Source organism: Tiliqua scincoides, chromosome 4 (genome assembly GCF_035046505.1).
Source record: "Tiliqua scincoides isolate rTilSci1 chromosome 4, rTilSci1.hap2, whole genome shotgun sequence".
Taxonomy (NCBI): domain Eukaryota; kingdom Metazoa; phylum Chordata; class Lepidosauria; order Squamata; family Scincidae; genus Tiliqua; species Tiliqua scincoides.
In genome coordinates, this window is record NC_089824.1 from 81397074 (window position 1) to 81419203 (window position 22130).

General features: G+C 43.8%; 1 pseudogene; it reads right to left on the reverse strand.

Moving 5' to 3' along the window:
- Positions 1-21728: 21728 nt before the first annotated feature.
- LOC136650706 (5S ribosomal RNA) lies at positions 21729-21843 on the reverse strand (annotated as a pseudogene).
- Between the last annotated feature and the right edge of the window lie 287 nt (positions 21844-22130).

Here is a 22130-nt window from a genome sequence, read left to right on the forward strand (position 1 = left end):
GAAATTAGTCGAACTTAAGTCACAACTCACTTGACTCACAGCCCAATCCTATCCACACTTTCCTGGGAGTAAGCCCCATTGACTCTAATGGGACTTACTTCTCAGTAGACATGCATAGCAGTGCATTGATTTCAGTGAAGAATAGTTTTCTTTGGATACAACCATGCCATAATTTTATGCATTTATTTGGAAGTGAGTCCCACTGAATACAGTGACACTTACAGTAGATGTGCAGGGGATCAGCTTATTAGGGTCAGATTGTTTGATTCTTTTACGTCATTTTCATTCATTTTGGGTTCCAGTTGATTAGTTTGTGAGAAATCAAAACTGAAAAATTAGAATCAATATTCAGTTTGATAAAGAACTTTGACAAAATAAAATGCATTTTTAGAGAGCTGTATTTATCTTTCATAAAATATTTTGGAAAAGAGCAAACTCACTGAAATATTGTAGGTGATTGCATTCGTCCATTTGGAGAAAAAATCCATACTCCAAGGTCAAACAGTGATTTCTTTAGGACCAACCCAAAGTAACAAAGTATCAAATAGCAGGTGTTCAGGTCCGGTAGGGTTGCTTTCCCTTGAATTTTGCTTTGAAATGGAACGGGAAAACATAGAACACACCAAAAGAACTAAGGGGGATATTCATAGTCCCAGTCCAAGAAACCAGGTGCCGTGGTAGTGCCTCCACTATCAGTGATTCAGCAGAGTAATTAGGAAGGCACATTGATGTGTGACTGCAGTAGCAATGGAAATGAGCATGGGATGTTGCCTGTATTTTTCACTGTGTCTCAAAAGGCCTTTGAAATTATCTGTACCCACATAACCTAAAACTCAGAATTTGAGTTCAAGCCTTGCTAATTGGGCTGAGGCAGGTTTTGTGGTGGTTCTTTTCTATTTCATAGGGCAGTGGTCCTCAAATTTCTTTGACTGGCTGCTCCCTTGTCCTACTGGGACATTGGTTGTGGCTTCCCCATTAGGGCTATAATCCTATATATTGTATTGGGTGCCAGTGGCAGTCCAGGCCCCAGTGCCGCCTGGGCCCACAACCACAAATTTTTGCCTCCCCACTGGCTGGGCAGCACCCCTCCCCCTCGTTATGCCGAAAACTGTCACTTCTGATTTCTTGGAACCAAAAGTGATGTTTTTATGCCTCAGAAGGCTTTCTGAGGGTTGGGGAGGCAGTGCGCGGCTTCTCTGGTTCTCAGAAGGCCTCTGGGTGGGAGGCAACAAGTGCAACCAATGGGGGACAGCATAGCTGGGGGTTGCCACTGCCAGCCCAGATGTGCCTCCCAGGTCACTTAACCCCCTGGACATCCCTAAGTACACCACTGTACAGTGGTTTTTTTGGTGAAGATTCTGGGGCTCCCTGGCTGGTTTCTATGGCTCCCTGGAGAGCCATGGCTCAAAGTTTGAGAACTACTGTAGTAGGGGGAAAGGCATGGCACCCCACCCCAAAACCGCTTCTTCCCCATCACCTGCATTTCACACAAGGAGCATCATCCACTTTATGGCTGGGCTGCCCCAGATGAACTAGTGGTTTGAGTTAGTATAAAGCAGTTGCATACATTTAAAACAGCCAGAAAAAGGACAAATTATAATCCCTATTTTAGTGAAAGCACAGAGATAGGAAGATAAATAGTCAAACATAATAGAGTTTTTTTTTGGGGGGGGAGGGGGAAGGCAGGAGATGATCCTAGATTTTTTTTTCCTTTTTTTAAAATTTAGTTTGTCAAACATGACACATTTACATTGAAAAAAGAAACAATAAACAACTATAATAAATGTAAAATACATAAACAAATACATAAACAAAAAAAACCCTAAAAAACTATATATACTCTAATGGTGTAGCAAGAGCAAAGCCAAAAAATTCTAACTACTTATATTTTATATATATAAAGTCTAAACATTAACAAATGTTAGTCTATATTATCATCTAATCCTTTAAAACTAATCTTCAAATCCATAATACATTAAATTTTTATTTTCTTTCTGTTTCAAAAAGTCTATAATTGGTTTCCAATTTTTCAAGAAGTTTTTTGTTGAGTTCTCTTTAAGTAAAGTTGTGACTTTGTCCATATCTGCAAAGTTCATAAGTTTTGTCCACCATTCTTCTATTGAGGGTATGTTTAGTCTTCCAATATTGAGCATAAAGTATTCTGGCAGCGCTTATCATGTACAAAAATAAAACTTCACTTTTTCTTTCCCCATATTCATCTGTCATATCTAATAAAAATACTTCTGGCTTCAACTGTACATTTGTTTTTAAGATCAGCTGTATCTGTGCATGAATTTGTAACCATTTTTTTTTACTTTTGAACACATCCACCACATGTGGTAAAAGGTTCCCTCTTGTTTCTTACATTTCCAACAACTATTGGACATACTTTCATACATTTTAGCTAGTTTACTTGGTGTCACGTACCATCGATAAATCATCTTATATATGTTTTCCTTAATGTTAACATTCAGAGTGAATTTTATCTGTTTTATCCATAGTTTCTCCCATCTGTCCACTGAGCGTTCATGGCCCACATTTTTCGCTCACTGGATCATGCATTCTTTGACCTATTCATCTTCTGTTTCTTAGTTGTTTCTCCAATATTGACTCTCTCTCTTCAAAGCCTATAATTTTTTATCAGTTTTAAATCTTTCTAATAATTGTAGATACATAAATCATTGGCAGTCAAAACCCTCTGCAATCAATTCTTCTCTAGACCTCAACATACATTAACCTTGGTTAAAATTCAATTTATTCTTATACAATAACCATTTGTCTCTTTGTGCTATTCCCAAACCAAAATGTGCTTCTTGTGGTGAGGTTGAGAGTGGGATTTTATTATAAAAGCTCTTTTTATAACAATTACATATCTTCCACAGTGCGTATCTAACATAATGATTCTTAAATTCCATATTCACTTTCAACTTATCATACCAAAGATAGCCGTGCCAACCAAATCTTAAATCATATCCTTCTAACTTCAACAATTTTTTTATTTCGCAGCAATAGCCATTCTTTAAGCCACAGAAAACAACATGATGCATAATAAGTCTTCAGGTCTGGCAGTCCTAAACCTCCTCTTTCTTTTGCATCTTGCAAAATCTTAAATTTCACTCTCGGTTTTTTCCCTTGCCAAATAAAACTTGTCACATCTTTCTGCCATTCTTTAAAAGGTTTATCAGAGAGTAATACTGGTATATTCGGGTAAAGAAAAAGCATTTTCAGTAATACATTCATATGCTTCCCAAAAAAGATAATTTCAGTCTTTTCCATCTTACAAAATCTTTTTTGATTTCACACCAAATTTAACATAGTCATTTTGAAATAACATACAATTCATATTTGTTAAAATAATACCTAAATACTTAATCTTTTTCTCCACTCTGAACCCGGTTTTATTCATCAACTTCGATTGGTCTTGTATGGTCATATTTTTGGATAAAATTTTAGTTTTCTGTTTATTTATCTTAAATCCTGATAATAATTCAAATTTCTTCAACTTAACCATGAACAACTCAATGTCTTTTAAAGGTCTTTCTAAGATCAAAACCATATCATCTGCAAATGCTCTTAATTTGAAGCATTCATTTTTAATCTTTGCACCTTGTAGTCTTTCATCTTGTCTGATATCTCTACACAACACTTCTAAGGCAAGTATAAATAAAAGTGGTGACAGTGGACATCCTTGTCGTGTTCCCTTTTGGATCTCAAACACTGTGTTATCTGTGTTTGGATCTCCACAGTGTTGGAGATGATCCTAGATCTTCAGGGTGGAAGTCTTCCCATTAATCTTTCTATCCAGTTACAGTATTCTGAAACTTGTGAGAGCCTTTAACTGAAAAGGCAGTCCAGAAATTTTATCATGTAGCAACAAGACAGATTTGAAATCTTTCACAGGCACAAAATGATACTGCATCACCATTCTAAGGATTACTGACAGGAAATGAGTCTACCTAGTCTAGAATCTGGGTCCAAGACAGTCTTTCACTATTGCATCATTTTCTTGTGGTAATACATTTCCAGAAGACTATACTCCTTTGCAACATATCACACCTGGAGTTCAGCCAGACAGAAAAGGTTGCTTCATCTAGACATCTGCAAATGTTGGAATATGGTGATTTTCTTCAGTGCAAGCAGCTTGATTTTTCAACCAGGGTAAGCAACTCAATGGTGTCTTTTTGGCAAAATCCTATCCATCCTATACAATGCAGGTGGTTGCAAAAATGCTGTAAGGCACATTGTGACAGCATAGTAGCACTGATGGGAAGTTTTGTGCCAATCTGCCGGTGCCAGACTTCAACGAGAGGTGGAACAGGTAAGCTCTGTGCTGGGCAGCAGAGGGGTGGGGGGAGAATAGGGAAGTGATGGAACAGGGTGGGGGAGGGCAGGAAGGGGGTGAAAGAATGGTGGTTTGGGTCCTGGGGGCAGGATTGGTAGCACTGGTGCATGCCTTATCCTACCCAACCTTCCCAGGCCAGATCCGCCAATATGGATCCCTTCAGACTTCCACCAGTGATTTAATAGGCACAGGTCCAAGTAGATTGTTGCCAAGACTGGGGCTTTCCTGGGGGCAAGGGGACGAATGTATCCTGGGGGGGGGGGGACAAAATCCCCCACAGGATACAGTGGAGGCTGTGCTGGCCCCACTGCATTGGCACAGGGGAGTTTCAATAGGATTGGGCTGTTAGAGTCACTTTGGTTGTGGCTGCTTCCATAAATAGCAAGGAGGAGTGCTCTGCATGTCCTGTTCTTGTCCTCCTGCAATGATATCTGAAATGGGGGCGGAGAATGTTATTAATTTCCACTACAGAAAGATGCAGGGATGGTATCGGGATTCAGCCAGGTTGAGCACTGGCCAAGGGCCCACAAACATCAGCGGGCCTACCTGGTCAAGCTGAACCTGGAATCCTCATTACAGGTGAAGCGATATCACTCACAGCACCATCTTGGAGCATGGGCAATGAGTGCCCAGTGCTGAGGTCCACCATGAGTGCATGGGCCCACCATGAGGGCCCAGTGCTGGGCTTTGCCCCCAGACTCCAACAACCTGATGTTGGCTCTGGAGCGATGCATGGGCTGTCTCTGTTTTGGAAGTACACCCAGTAGTGCAAAGGATGTTCAATCAAGCTCTTTATGTCAGACATTACTGAAGAACAGTGGAAATCAACAGCAGGAGCTACCCAATGCCTCTTGTTTACCAGGAAAAAATATTGCATCTGAAGCTGCTCCCAGGGCCACTTAGTACATTTTGTACTCACATTTCCATATACCCATCAATACATGGGGAAGGTGGGGAAGAGTTTTCACAGAGATTTCTTTTACCACCATCTATTACATTAATATCATGATCTCTGAGCTTCCTGTGAAGCAGTTTTTTTGCCCTACACACAATGCCTCATTATCTTCTCATACAATGATTTGCAAATGATAAGGTATTGCTATCATTAAGGAGAACTAGGCTACAATGCCTTTATCTGAATTTAACAATTAGTGCTCTAGGAAGCATTAATTACTTTAACAGCTGTCAAGTGGCCATCATTTGTATACTTGATTGCTTGGTAGTGGTCAGCAATGATCAGCTAATATTTCTTCAGTTGGTGCTAATGGAAAGCATATGAATTACCCCAGATAAAGTGGTTAATTAGGGGGCTAGGAAGTCTGAGGGGTGAATCGCTTTATTTGGAGGTAAATTCTTCAGCAAATGCTGATTGAACTACACACCTGGGGGTAGGGGTAGGGAGTGGTAACTAGTGATGGTGCTGAAATATGCAATTATAAGGCACAAATAAAACTGCACAGTCCATAATATGCAAGCCATTTCCAGCTCAAATGCCACTCTCCACAGAGGCCTCCAGCAATTCAAAATGGATATTGAGCTGCTGTATATATTATTTCTTATGGCTCCTGGCAAACCCGGATGCTGTTTGAGCATGTTGTGGTCTCATCAAAGGCCATAAACAGCCTCTATTGAGTAAACTGGAGAAAAGGGTGGAAGAGACTCCTGGGTGGCAGAGGCTCCTGGGTCCACCTTGGGGACTGGGGCATCTTATGGTGCAATCCTATCCTGCCTTCTGCCATTGGTATGAGCACCTGCACTGTCACAAACATGCATGTAGTGCCAGCAGAAAGGCCTGCACCAGCTTGCCAGCACCAGTCAAAGGCCTGCGCCCGCCAAACCAAGTAGACACTCCACAAGCCGGTGGAGGGGCAAAGGGAGGGTGTAATGGGGGCAGGGAGGGGGTATAACAGAGTGGGGGGAAATGGGGAGGGGGCAGATTGAGTCCTGGGAAAGTGGCAGAAATAGCAGCAGAGGCTATGTACTGCTGTATCCTATCCCACTTCCTGGGCTTGGCAGCCCGACATGGAGCAACTCTGACTTGTGCTGGCCATTTAGTAGGCATGGATCCAAGTAACCCAATTGTGCAGGTTGGGGCTTTACCCAGGGAAAGGGATGAACCTTGAGGAGGCCTCCAGCCTGCTCCTTCCCAGCTGGATATAGCATGGGCCAAATGGGCCCTACTACATCTGCTCTAGATAGGATTGGGCTGTTAGGTATTTAGACTCTGATGACCTTGGGAGTGCAATGGAGTCTGAATCACAGAATGAACTCAGGAAAAAATACATTTTTCTTTCTGATTCCATTCTGATTTGGTCTAAAGGTGGGAGGGCTCACCAAGGAGGCTGCACAGAGAGATTTTAAATGACCACCAAATCACAGAGAACATGTATGAGCAACTGGAAATGAAAAAGTCGTACTTGAAGCAAATCAGAAGGACAAACACACCAACACAACTTGCAAGCCAAAATCGCTCATAAGCATCTCAACAGAACAGTGGCAGGAAGACAAACAGTAAATGAAAGATGCAAAAAAAGGCATATTACTTTGCTTACATTGCTCTTGCTTTCACCCCAAAATGCAAACTGTTACTCAATCAGCAAAATTCATGTGAGCAAGGATGGGTGCAGGTCTGAATAGCAAAAGAGCACATGAGAGAAGATGTGGTACATTTGGCTGAAATTAAGTCAGCTGATGAATACTCCCTAGGGTGCTAAAGGAACTGGTACAGGAAGTCTGAGAACCACTGATATTTATCTTTTCAAAGACATGGAGGCCAAGCAAGGTCTCAAAAGACTGGAAAAGAATAAATAAAGTTCTTTTAAAAAAGGCAAGAGGACACAGTCCAAAAATTGTAATGCCAGCCAATATCCAGAAAGCTATCCCAATAGATTAGAAAGAAAGGTGCTTGAAAGCATTTAGATACCCATGTCATAAATAGCCATCAATACATCATGGCCATCAGAGACAAGTAACTGGCCAAATGAAGCCTTTGTTTTAACTGATCTCCTGCGGACATTCCACTTGTACCTTATGGGTCACTGAGGTATCAGAATAAAATGTGAAACAAAGAACTGTGCAATGAACACGTGGGACAAGTTCAGATGCCAGCCTGACACTCAGCAGCCTTTTTCCAAGTGGGGAGGAAAATGCAAAATATTTTACAAAATATGTGATGTGGTATGACCCTTGAGGCACTGGAATGAAAGTTGATGTTACCACCAGGCCTTTTCCTTGGGTAGGGCAATTGGGATGGTTGTCCTGAGCCCTGTGCTTAGAGTGCATTTTTCCCCAAGCTGATATTTCCCTTTTAAATTTCTCTTTTTAAGAGCTCACTGAAGAACTTTGATTCTGCTGTGCCTGGCATTTGGAGTAGCAAGCCATACAGCACTCCAGTAAGCTCCAGCCTGCACAATGGGTCAGCCAGGGCCTGTGCCAGCAAAGCTACTGGTGCATGTCCACATTGATCTGTGTTGCTGGAAAGGGATCAGGTTAGGGAATATAATACAGTGCGCACCAGTCACCCTCCCATATCTAATCTACCCACTCCCCGACCCCCGTTGCTGCCCTTCCCTACCCTGTTACACCCCCTCCCCATCCTCCCACTGTCCCTGCGCTGCACAGCTCAGATCTCACCTGCTCCGGCAGGCATTGCTCCTTCCACTGGTGCCTCTGGTCTTCCTGCTGTTGCTGCAAAGTGCTTTATGGCTAAGGGAGCATAGGATTGTGCCATTAGTCAGTTTGTCGTTTTCTGCTGCCTTTCAAATGTATCTCATTAATCAGAGTGAGAACCGTCCCTTTGGAACCCTCCCTTTAAAGCCCCATCATGTGGGGTGGAGGAATTTCCTCTTACTTACTAACATGGAAAAGCTTTAATACACTTTTAAAGAAAAATTGCTAGAGTCTATACTTATTGGTTTTCCAGGAATTGGGCTACGCCAAGGAACCATTGGAAGGTCTGGGTAAATTACTTGAAAAACTGATTCCTTTTGCTCCATTTCTCTCCTTTTGAGAGATGGAGAGGTGCAGACAGACAGAGGGAGGTGGGTGTGCTTGGAAGCTTGGAAGTTGTAAGGAGGTGGGGTTCAGGCGCATAAGATTGAGAATGGTTTAAACTGCATTGCCCATTGCCCAGAATACCTTGGATGCTCTTGGCCCTTGGAGCAACAATGTTACAAAAGACAAAGAGAATGTTACTTTCTTCTTCAGAACTATTGTTTTATTCATATGCAAATATATGCAGATTTAACTGCATGATTTAACCACATGGATTTCAATTCCATATTGAAAAGCACTTTTTACACAGCATGGGCACTGTAGGAGGGGGAATGTCTCCAAATTTATTTCGTTGTAAGTGCACTTGATGAGAAGCTGGAATTACAGCAGTCTCCTTTTGCACGAACAGGCAGCAACACATCCAAAGTTATGTTTGTCCATGTAATATGGTACACAAGGCTTGCAGACATTCTACCTAGAAGGGATGTTTGTGAGGAATATCATTGTGTGTATGTGATGTGGTCTTCTGACAAAATAAGATGGGGGGCAGCAAAAAATGGTGCGTTATTAAATATATGTGTGTGTTTGGGGGGAAACGTTTAAAAATATTGCAGCAAAATGTTTTCATCAGTTTAAACAAGGAATTGGTGACACTGGAAATGGAGACTGTGAGGTGCCTTTTTTTTTTAAATTGCCAATGATGTTACAAAAGAGTTGAGCAGAGTCTGTGAATGCAACTATGAGGAGTCAATTGTTCAGTAACCAGGCTAATTTTGGTTCAAAGAGCAAGCGGGATGGTTTCATTTGGCCTTGTGCAAACAACAGTCTGAAGTTCATTTTCTTTCCAAGGAGAATCAGAAGTTGCAGAAAAGCATCTGTCAATAAGGAGCCATTGCATTGCCAAACCTAAAGGGCTTTAGGCTGAAATGTGTTCAGTGTTCAGAAGCCCGCCTATCTACATAAGAATCTTCTCCATAATTAAATATGTGAGGTCTAAATGTCATAAGAAGGTGGAGAGTGACATGCTGGCTGTTCTTTCAGAATTCCATGACACACAATGATGCCAACAATGAAGATATTCTTCTAGGGTGCTTCTGTAAGAAAGCATTCTGGTTTCTGGTGCACTCATTCAGTACACTGGAGACTCAGAAGACACATGGAAACTGCACAGTTTGCCCTCTTCTCCAAATTGCTGTCACCCTTTCTTACCATCAACTCATAGTCCACAATGATTGGATGGTTCCAAATGAATCATTCAGCTCCTCTTTCACCATCCCAGGGACTACTCAAGACATGTCTGCCCTGTGAGGCAGGCAGAAGAAATGATCACAAGCCAGGGAGCTCATACAATTAACTTCTGAATGGAACCAACATTGGTTTGAGGGATCTCTGTTTTTTTACTTACAGGAAGTTCTTATTATTCTTGTGAGCTATGGACCAACTGACCACTTCTCTCTCTATATTAGTATTCTTCAACCTTGGTTGTTCTTCAACCTTGCTAAGCCCTGCTCAGGCTCCTACTCCATAGGGCTGCTGTGAAAATGCAAGAGTTAGGAGGAAATGGAAATGGGGGTGGACAGTGATGGGAATGGGTGTATCAGATCTGAGGAGGGGACTGAGATTGGCAACAGGTCCCAGTCTCATACTTTATTTATTGGAGTCATGGCACAAAAAAGGTTGACGTCCACTGCTCTATACCAGTCTTGGTTCTGTTTACATAGTTGTAGAATTTTGTTTTAAATTGAATTTATATTTATAGTTTCACATATGAAGGAAAAGGAGAGATGGTGTGTGGTAGAGCCAGTCCATGGCTCAGAACTAGGAGTGCCCTGAGTTGGTCACAGACTAGTGGTCAGTTCCAGGACTTATAATGTTTTGGGGGGCAGTAATGACTCTAATAAGGAGTGGAGAGCAGTCTGTGTCTGATCATCTGCAGAGGGAAAACCTCCCCAATAAACTCTGCTTTTAGTTAAGACTATTTCACTTACCTGATCTCATTTTCAAGAGTTTTGGCAACCTACCTCAGGGGATTACTGAATCAAAACAAGAAACGTTGGAGAAAGAAGAGATTATCAAATAATCTAATTAGGAGAAATGCTCTGTGTTTTCACTTACTAGTGGATATAATCCTGTTCAATGAGCCATTTCTCTTCATTCCTCTGTGTGCATAGAGCTTTTGTTTTGGCAGAGAACTGGAACATTCATTAAGATGTCCATTTGAGATCCAAGTTGTGGTTTACTCCAAAATGTGAAAAGCAGCTTGTGCCGAATTGTAATTGAATAGTAAAATATGATCACACTGTCCAAAAATGACTAGAGAACATGCTGGAATGCTTAACAAGACTGTATATCACAACACTGAAATGTTGATCTATAATTTTTTTTTGTAATGCATCAGTACAAATGAAGTGACCTGAAGGATTGCATTCTCCCATATAAGCAGTCTGGCCCATGAGATCTGCGTTGGAACTTTGCTTTTTGGTCCACCATTGACAGAGATCTCGTTGGTGGCACAAGAGATGGGGCCATTTCAGTGGTGCCCCCATAGTTGTGGAACTTCCTTCCCAGAGAGACCTTTGTCTCCTCTCCAATCACCTGGTGAATGCTTACCAAGTAGTGGGGGGGATGGGAAATAGAGCTGCAAAGGTCCTTCCTCCTACAATTTAGTTTAATCTTGAAATTTTGAATGCCCTGCAGAAGGACTGCTGTGGCTGCTGCTTTCCCTCATTCCATCACCCAGTGAACTTCTGATGTTAAGCAAACCACTTAAATTAACATTTAAATGCACATTTCTGTGAATCTGAGAGATAAAATAGTAGAAACAGGGTTTGCTATTCAGTCTTTCACTTGTCTGATTAGATTGCCAATAGAGTCATTAGCTGTGCTGTGGCTATTTAGGCCCTAGAAACTGTCCCATGGGACCATTGCATGCTTCTTTTGTCAAACAATAATCAGCTGATGTCATTGAATCACAAGCAAGCATGAGTCAGCCCTTAGCAAACCACTTAAAGGCAGAAAACCTGTACAGCTGGTTGTCATTCTAGCCCTCTTCAGCTGGAAGATTGTGACAGGCTCTGAGAAGTGAGGCACCGCATCTCATGAAGTGGTGCAAGTACCACCTTTGGTGCACACATCGTGGGTTAAACTACATGGCATGAAAAGAAAATGCAAGCCCTTTGATTCAGGTGGCCAGGGAGGAAATGTTCTGTTATGCTACTGTTCCATGCAACAATATTTCACTTCTGGTTACCCACTGCATGTTGCAGGTGGAAACGGCACGCGTGTGGACTTTGCGAATCACTTGACAGAACCCACCAACATGGACTTTTCACATTCGGTTTACCTCACTTCACAGGACTTTTGAGTGTTGCTTGTTTCATGTAAAGATTAACAATGCTTAAAAATGTCTTATCATAAGGTGTCTTATCAGGGCCTCCTGATTTTATCAGAAATTTTATCAGGGGTTACAAAGTTTTGTTTGGGCCCCTTCCCAAAGGGCGAGGGAAGGGGATGAAAGAGAGAAGGAGAGGGTGGTGACAAGGGGGAGCAGAACAGGGGTGGGGAGAAGTCAGGGCGAGAGTGGCAATAGCCAGAAAAGTCTTTGGACCTCAGGTCTACCAGGTTTCCAATGCAGAGCCCAGGTCTACCCACTAGTGCAGCATCAGCAGCTAGATACAGTTATATGGAAAACGAATTAGACTCCTAAGTCTCTCTAAAAAATTTTAAATATGGAAAATCATTGCAGGAAATTAGCATCATCGTATTTAAGCTCACACTAGAATGGATCTGCAGAGTTGTAGCCCCACAGCTGTGTCCTTGAGTTCCTATACACACCTTCATGGCAAGCAGATCCACAAGCCAAAGAGCTACAGTAGCCAGTTTCCTCCAAGATTTGTCAAAGTGTTAAGTTGCATCATGTATACGTTCCTTGTCTAGCTCATATGGCTTTCGGTAGCAGCAGCAGCAGTTGTGAATCCAGCATCCCAGGTGGGCAGTGAGTCTGGGTGAGATTGGAAAATATAAGATCCCAGAAAATTTCTGGCCCCCTCCTTTGGCTCTTGGGCCCTCTTTTTGATCTGGGCCTGGGTACAAATTACCCCCTTTACCCCCCTCTCCTAGGCCCTGTGTCTTATCATAAGGTCTTATCATAAATGTTGGACATTTTACACAACATTGCATAATGCAGGTAGCATAATGTTTTAAGCCAGCTGTGGATTCATGGCCAGGGATCATGATGGGTCATGATCCAATTTTTGTGGTTTATAGAATTGACAGGGCAGATTGTGCACCAAGCTGCTACTTGGGGGGGGGGGCACTCCTGCTCAATCACCATTATAACCACAGAGGTTTGTGTGGCTGGTAAAGTGAAACTTTTTTTTTAGGTGGGTCCCAATGCTAAAAAGTTTGAGAACACTGTTTTAAGCATCTTTGGTCTTTTCAGTATATAAATGTCACTGAAAATCTCATGAGAAAACTGAATTTGGGGAAAAAATAATCAATATTTTGCATTGTGGGGAAGTTTCATTTCTGGGAGCCACTTGAGGGGAAATTAGACATTTGGTGCTGAAGAGCAGAAGTGATTTATTTCTTCCAATGATATTTACATTGCCGTTCTCCCCACAATGGGGTGCTGCGTGACTTGAGCGCTTATGTGCCAGGGCCTTTTGGAAAGAGTCCGGTACACCCCACCTGGACTGCATGAGAATCTCCAAAGTGACTTACAAACTTCCGTATGCACACAGATTGGACCTGCAACATGTGACTGGTAGCCAGAAGTGAAATACTTCAGCTATATGTGGTTCTTAGTGGTGCATGTATAGGAAAATAAGAGAGAATATATTTCACTATCAGTTATAATGATGTTGAGTGGTTGGTTATGCCACTAAACCCTTTTGGATTTGAAAGATTGTATTCGGTCTGAAGCAGGAATTATGGGATCAGCCAGGTAATGGACTAGGAAATTAATATTTTATCATCACGTGTGGGATTGTGCTTTTATCTGACGAGCAGCAAATGAGGTCTGAGGTTTCTCAAACCATCTATCTACAATGAAAGGGAACAAATTACAGTAAAACTTCAATAGTAGGAAAGACATGAATCCTCCCATTTCTGCAAGATAGATTGGAATGACCAACCATTCATTTTCTCTTGCCTTTTACATAGTTAAGGCTAACCAGATTTCCTGCTTAACCAGGATTAATAATAATACTTAGCATCTGTATTGCACTTTTGAGCATTCAAATCACTTCACAGGAATTATCTTGATATAACCCTTTAGGTAAGAAAATAGTATTATTGCCTTATTGCAGCTGGAGCTGAGAGGGAGCAGCTTGCCTATTAGCCCAGTCCTATCTGTGTGGTACATTCATTGTTGGACCACGAGGGCCATCATTCCAGCAGTCTCTTTCCTGGTTTGCAGAGCACTGCCACCAGTGCAAGGCCTGGAAGGCTTCAGGCTGCTAACAGCACCTTGCAGATTGGCCACCAATGGAGCTCTGCTAGCAGAGGAGTATGTTTGGGGGCAGATGTTAGCAGTAGTGGTGTCTGTGGAATCCTATACCCCATCCTTGGCCTGACCACCCCTACAGGGTTCCTCAGAGCACACCAGCAAAAGAGCTGGCTAAGGTTTGATATGATTTGGGGAAGGTGGACCAGTGGACAGACTGGGCCCATGAGGGGGTGGAACTGGCCTTGGCGACTTAGGCTAGATTCTAACCCCCTCCCAGCCAGTCTAGCATTACAATGGGCTGCTCAGATTTGCACCAACAATTTTCCTGGTGCAGATTCAAATGGCCCCATAGGGGTGTTTGGGGCATTACTCGGGGTAAGGGGATAAATATCCCCTTACTCTGAGTTGCATGGCAGCCACCTCCTGACCTGTGCTGGATACAGTGCAGGCCACTTGGCTAACCTATTCCAGTGCACCTTAGGCTTGGTCTGCCCTTTTATTTTTTTATTGTATCTTGATGGTTGCTGTGTCTTTTTAGACTTTATATTGGTAAGCTTCTTTGAACATTGATGGAAAAGTCAATGAACTTGAAATTTGAAATTGATGGAAAAGTGGGCTATAAATACTTTTCAAAATATTGTTTGGTGCAACCTAAGCAGTCAATTACACAGGCCTACAAAACTGAGGGTCAGAAAAGTTTTTCCCAAACTTTATGGTGGTTTGATATGAATTCGGGGTGCCGATTCCAAAAATGGCATCCGTTTTGCCCCATCACGTCTAGTTTTGGAGATATAGTATATCCTCATTAGTGAATGGTTCAAGCAGTTTCCTCATGAGGAAGCTGCTTGAACCATTCACTAAAGAGGCTATGCCATGTCTCCAAAACTAGACGTGATAGGGCAAAATGGGTGCCATTTTTGGAATCAGCACCCCAAATATACCCAGGAAATTGGTGTAACGTTTAAGGAAGCAAACTGTGTTGGCCTGTGTTATTTCTCTCCAGGCTGAATGCTGCATATAGAACTATTGATAGCAATGAGTCAGATTGGATGGAATTGTGAAGGGGGTGTCTGGCTACTGGTTTCATTCACTTTCCCACTATGAATTGTTTTTATGCCTGTTACTACAGAGCACTACAATAGTTCTGCCCCTCCACCCAAGTTCATTTTCATAGCAATCAATTTCAAGTGAGTGTCAAATGAACTATTTTTCCCTGGATGAACTAAGAACAAATCTAGAAATCTGCCAGGATGACAAATTGAGGTGTGTTCACCATTAATTGAGTACTTACTTACATAGTGAGCTCTTTAGGAGGGAGACTTGTATTGAATAAATTACTGCAAATAGTTTACAACCCCAGAGTTCTGATCTTAGAAAATACCTCTAAGTACTTGTGTAACAAGAGTCAAATAATATCCAGCATCAGGGGGTCGTATGAACAAGAGCTCCATACTGTGAGCATGGAAACAGTATGCCATCCTTTCACATTACAAACTTAAATAGTCAGAATCATTTGGTGTATATTTTGTGACTGTTGGGCTGCAATTCCATGCACCAGTGCATCCCAAACCTACCTGGATCACGACGCCCTTTGCCCTGCAGACACAGCACTTGAAACCTGGAAGTGAGTGGCAATGATGCAAAACTCATCATGTGATGACATCATTGCCACTCACTTCTGGGTTTGCTGACCAGAAGCGAGCCTGCAGACAGTGGTAAGAGAGTCAGGTCAGCTGGGAGGGCCTTTCCAAACATGTGAAAACTTTGTGCAGCAGCCAAGCCTCCTCCCACTGCTTGCAGGTTTGTGTCATGGTCTCACTGCTGGGCAGACTAATACTTGAATTATGGCATAAGATTGCCTTATAGACTAACATACAGTAGCGTAGCTAGGGGGTGCAGGGGGTAGCAAATGGATCGGGCAACAAGGTGGCTGGGGGGCAACAATGTGTGGGCAACAATTCCCGCATGTGACGATCAAGCTGCTGCAGAAAGCCCTGCCAGGCACTCAGAGGGAGGAGGGCAGGAGGCTAAGGGAAGGCAACAGTCAAGGCAACATACAGTTGCACCTCCCCGCAGCTGAGATGGAAGGAATCGTTTGTTTGTGCGGGAGGGGGAGGAGGGGCAGTCTAGCCCTTGCAGTGGTTGCCGCAGGCACCACGGAGTTGCTGGTGGCGTGTGCATACCTTCTCCTCTGCTGTTCATTCAGGCACATGCGCACCTTCTTTCTTTCCTTCACCCATCCTGCCAGCCCTGACTCCCTCCATCATTTCCCCCACCTGTCTTGCTCGACATGCTACCCCCTGAAGCAGGAGATTGGGCTCCAAGGCTGCAACTTATAGGCTAATGGGTTCTGAGCTGTCTGTGACAGATCAGGAGAGAGATCTTGGGGTGGTGGTGGACAAATCGATGGTAAGGCCACACCTAGAGTATTGCGTGCAGTTCTGTTCGCCACAACTCAAAAAGGACATAATGGAAATGGAAAAGGTGCAAAAGAGAGCAACTAAGATGATTACTGGGCTGGGGCACCTTCTTTATGAGGAAAGGCTATGGCGTTTGGGCCTCTTCAGCCTAGAAAAGAGACACCTTGTATTGGAATCGCGGAAGATCTGGCAAGGAGGTAGGGTATGGTGTCAGCGGTGGCCCCTTTAAGGGTAAGGCCTGGGCTTTTAGCAGAGGGTATCCTGCACAGCTGCAGCCACTTGAAGGCAATAGGGCCCTCAGGCATAAAAGCACCTGATGAAGGGAGAGTTTGGGGTGGGTAGCAGAAGGAGCAAAGTTGGAGACTGAGGATAGCTAATGGACTGCTGGGACTGATTGGTGAATGGACTTTGTAGACACTGGAGTTTGGTGTGTGGCTGCTGTGCCCAAGACCTGCTGAGGACCAAGGTGCTGCTGTAGTGATGGGAGGCTGCTGGCAGGAGAGAGGACCTCTGCAGATTGAACAGGTGAGCTACCCTGGAGGTGGGGTCCAGCAGGACTGCAAGGCAGAACCAGGGTCATTCTTGGGTAAAAAAGGGGTGCTAATTAGCTAAATGTGGGCATAATTCTCTAGGTAGAGCTTGGATTGGGATTTGGCAGAACATGCCTGAGAGGGGACATGATTGAGACATACAAAATTACGCATTGGAAGGATAAAGTGGATACAGAGATGCTCTTTACACTCTCACATAACACCAGAACCAGGGGACATCCACTGAAATTGAGTGTTGGGAGAGTTAGAACAGACAAAAGAAAATATTTCTTTACTCAGCATGTGGTTGGTCTGTAGAACTCCTTGCCACAGGATGTGGTGATGGCATCTGGCCTGGACATCTTTAAAAGGGGATTGGACACGTTTCTGGAGGAAAAATCCATTACGGGTTACAAGCCATGATGTGTATGTGCAACCTCCTGATTTTAGAAATGGGCTATGTCAGAATGCCAGATGCAAGGGAGGGCACCAGGATGAGGTCTCTTGTTATCTGGTGTGCTCCCTGGGGCATTTGGTGGGCTGCTGTGAGATACAGGAAGCTGGACTAGATGGGCCTATGGCCTGAACCAGTGGGGCTGTTCTTATATTCCTATGTTCTTAACCCTATCCACACTATCCCTGGGAGTAAGCCCCATTGACTAGACTGGGCTTGCTTCCAAGCAGACATGCAGAGGATTGGGCTCTGAGCTGGCTGACTGTAATAGGTTACTTGCGCATGTGCAGGAACACATGCTACCCTGGAGAGGGTAGCAAGCAATGCACAGCAGCTTGGGAGGCAAGTTGTAGCAGGAGTAGTGAGCAGCACTTGGCTAGGCCTCATCATTTACTCATATAATGCCTCAATTCCACTTCCTAAAGGTAAGCTGCTGGCTTTTATGATTGTCTCCAGTTCCCTCCTGCACCTCTCAAACTGTGTAAGGCTACAATCTTACCTTACCTCACTTACCAGAGAGTAAGTTCCATTGAACACAATGGAACTTACTTTTGAGTAGATATAAATAGATTGCCCTGTAAAACTGCAACAAGTACTTTCAACAAGTGCTTGCTATTTCAAAATATTAGCTAACATTTCTCACTCACTTTAACAAATAAAAAGACCCAATTTAAGTAATTAAACTAAATTAATTTAATTAATTCAGTTTGATGTCATTGACATCAGTAGACCAGGAGGAATACATGGTCAGCCGCTGTGACATGTTTGCGCAACACTTTGCAGATAAAACACTTTGCAGATAAAATCGATCCTATTTGCCATAACTTGGATGCCACATTGACGTCCCCTTGGCAACTGCTTGTCCAGTGTTGTGGGATTCTTTTCAGCTTATACAGCCTGAGGATGTGGACAGACTCCTTTGGAGTGTGAGGCCATCTGCCTGCCTGCTTGACCCTTGCCCAGCTTGGCTGATAAGAGCTGCTTGGGGTGGACTGGCTGAGTGGACAGGGAGGGTGGTCAACTCTTCCTTGATGGAGGGGACATTGCCACTCGCTTTGAAACAGGCAGTGGTTCGCCCGCTCCTGAAGAAGCCCTCCCTGGATTCCACTGTGTTAGATAACTACCGGCCAGTCTTCAACATCCCGTTTCTGGGCAAGGTAATTGAGCGGGTGGTGGTGGCCCAACTCCAAAGGGTCTTGGATGAAGTGGATTATCTGGATCCTTTTCAATCTGGTTTCAGGCCAGGCTTTGGGACAGAAACTGCCTTGGTCACCTTGGTGGATGACCTACGCCGGGGACTGGACAGGGGGAGTGCGTCCCTGTTGGTCCTGCTGGAACTCTCAGCAGCTTTTGATACCATTGACCATGGTATCCTTCTGGGCCAATTGGCCAAGTTGGGAGTTGGAGGCACTGTTTTGCGGTGGTTCTGCTCCTACTTGGAGGGTCGGTCCCAGATGGTGGTGCTGGGGGATGCCTGTTCGACACCCTGGCGTTTGAGGTGCGGGGTGCCGCAGGGTTCAATTCTGTCCCCCATGCTATTTAATATCTACATGAAACCGCTGGGAGAGGTCATCCGGGGTTTGGAGTGGGGTGTCATCAATATGCTGATGACACCCAGCTCTATCTCTCCTTTCCTCCAGACTCCAGGGTGGCGGTTGAGGGCCTGGAGCACTGTCTGGAAGCAGTGAGAATCTGGATGGGGCTAATAAGCTGAAATTAAATCCGGATAAGACAGAGGCTCTCCTGGTTCGGAAATCCTCGATGCAGGTGCTGGACTATCGGCTTGCTCTGAATGGGGTTGCACTCCCTCTGAAGGAGCAGGTCCGCAGCTTGGGGATCCACCTGGACTCGCAGCTGCTCCTGGAGTCCCAGGTGGCGGCTGTGGCTAGGGGGGCCTTTGCTCAGCTTCGGCTGGTGCGCCAGCTGCGGCTGTACTTGGATCGTGCAGACCTGGCCACGTTGATCCATGCCACGGTGACATTGAGGTTAGATTATTGTAACGCGCTTTATGTGGGGCTGCCCCTGAAGGTGGTTTGGAAACTACAATTAGTGCAGAATGCGGCGGCCCGTGTGGTTACTGGAGGTAGGCGGTTTGACTCTGTCAGCCTGTTTCTCTGGGGGCTACATTGGCTGCCCATTCGTTTCCGGGCCCAATTCAAGGTGCTGGTTTTGACCTTTAAAGCCTTTAAAAACCTTTTTTTTTTTTTTTGCTCAGGTTTGTTAAGGGGAGGGTGATAGCATACTTTGTCCTCCTTGGCTGGCACATTTTGGCAGATTTTCTTTATCTTACTGCAAGGTTTCCCTTCTATGCTTGTGTGTGCCATTTCCCTCCCCCACCCCGAGACAGACAAAAGTCTGTATCTTTGGTGTCTCCACTGTTCCAGTCAACCTTGACTGAGAATAACTTGACACTAAAATACAGCATATTCAGAAGAGAAGTGTTGCATTTTGAGGGAATTATGTTTTGTGTTACAGTGTGTGAATGTGTATACTGTATACATGAAGGGGTGTATCTAGGGTGTGGCGATTGGTGACAGTTGCCCCGGGTGCCAGTTGAAGGGGGCACTGGGCATGGACTTACTGACAATGATGGTGACTGGAGCGTAATGGCCCCCTGTTGCAGTGCCCTGGGTTATTCCCAAGCTCTCTACTGGGGTGGGGGGTGGGGTGGGGGGAAGTGCTTGTTATTTACAATTTTCATTCACACCAGTGACTTTGACATGTGCCATAATCCAGTACAGCATTTTAATTGTAATCAAAATCTGATATGTAGAGGTTAATTTAAAAAAAATATATGTAGTGATCTGTTGGGGAACAACCCCATTGAAGAAGAGAACAGTGGTTACCCAGACCTCGTTGCTGGTTGCAAAGGGGCCCCTATAACAGTTCAAGCTTCTGGCCCCCCAAAATGTAGCTCTGCCGCTGAGGAAATGCACATGATTCCAATGCAAAGACCAATGCAGCTTCCACATGTCCTCTATTGCAGCAGGTTATATACCATCCAGAACTGATTTTTTTGAGACCATTGAAACCTTCTAGTTGTTGTCATGCCACCATCCCAGGCTCTTCCTCGTTTTATTTTCTTTTTCAGTCCATGGCAGAGTGATGCTCAGTGGACACAAAGGGCAAGTTTCTTGGGTCTGAGGAGACCCATAGGTGATTGGGTAGCCAACCAGGAGGTATAAATATGCCATATGACCCCACCCCCAGCATGCAGTACAGTCTTGGTTTGGCTGCGAGTTTTAACATGATAGGGCATAGTGTTGGGCAGTGAATTTCTTAAATGAGAGGTGCCACAGCTCAAACTTGCCTAGAAACTATATCCTCTGCCCAGCAGTTTCTTGATCTTAACTGCAGGTGGGTGTGCACAGGTAGGACTAATGTAATGGTGAGGGCATTACGCCCTGCAATTGCTGAAACACATTTTGTAATTACTTCATAGGTCAGAGCTGCACCCTGCCTTGCAAACAGGTTCTGGGGCTCAGCCCTACCATTGATTTGTAAAGCATCTATGAGCAGGCAGCTCTCAAGCTTAACTGGTTCATATGCTCTTGAGATCAATTGCTTGAAAGCCAGAAAATTGATGCGCGTTTCCCTGGCTTGCCTGCTAACTGTAATCTGTCTTTGTCCTTGTCATCTGCACTGATGCACTGATCCAATTACATTTTGTTCAAGGTATTATGATTTCTGTTTAGAATTCCCCTTAATGGATTGTTTAGTATTGGGTTGAAGACCATTCTTTGGCCACATTCTTTGGCTATAGCTGCATTATATTAAACTGTAAACAAGCTCTGTTCAAATGTGAAACAATGAATACGAAAGATCATTAGAGTGCAGGGATGGTAGCGGTTATTACATAAGTCAAATGGAAAACCAGAAATATGGCCTTTTGGCCTGTGGATCTGCATGGCCTCTTCTAATAGTCACATCATTGGTCTCTTCCTTTGCTCTTCAGGCAGGCATGTAGCACCAAGTGCATATGTGTGTCTCGTGCATGCCTTGAACAGAAATAAAATATTGACCATGTAACAATGGGAAGAAGCAGCACTAATTGTTGCTGTTTAAAGAAAGATGGGTGGTACTTAAGAGGTCCTATAAAATGTCAATGCGGTCGTGGTGTTCAGAGCCAAGGGGTGCTCAAGGGAGTATGGTTTTCTATGTCAAGATGAGAAGAAGAGTCTATGGACTAGGTCAGGGGTGCTCACACTTTTTTGGCTCGAGAGCTACTTTGAAACCCAGCAAGGCCTGGAGATCTACCAGAGTTTTTTTTACAATGTTCGCGCCATCATAACATATAAAATTTATGTGTACAATGTATGCTGGTGTACCTTGAGCCCCACTGAGTATAACAGGACTTACTCCTGAGTAGACATGCCTAGGATTAGGCTGTGAGGCTGCAATCCTAGCCACACTTGTAGGAGTCAGATGTTTGTGCTGATCTACCTTCCCATTCAGCCCCAAATTTCAGTCCTCACAGTATCATGGCACTTATGGTAGGTTAGTTGGTTGGCAACCTTCAGTCTCGAAAGACTATGGTAGAAGCCTATAGCACCCGGTATTCCCAGGCGGTCTCCCATCCAAGTACTAACCAGGCCTGACCCTGCTTAGCTTCCGAGATCAGACGAGATCGGGCATCTGCAGGGTAACAGGTAGGTTAGTATTGGGCATCTATAGGTCTGATTTATTTTATTATATAATGAATTATATATCACTGCTATATGAATTTTATATATATATATATAATATTTTATTAATAAATAATAACAACTTTATTTTTACCCCGCCTTTCTCCCTGGAGGGACTCAAGGTGGCTTACAACAAAGGCTAAAACAGAAATAAAAAAACATAATTTAAAAACAGATAAAAACATATTTGCAACACATCTTAAAAACAGTAGTCAAAATGTAAAAGAGCATAGAGCAGTAGTTTATAAAAGGATCCA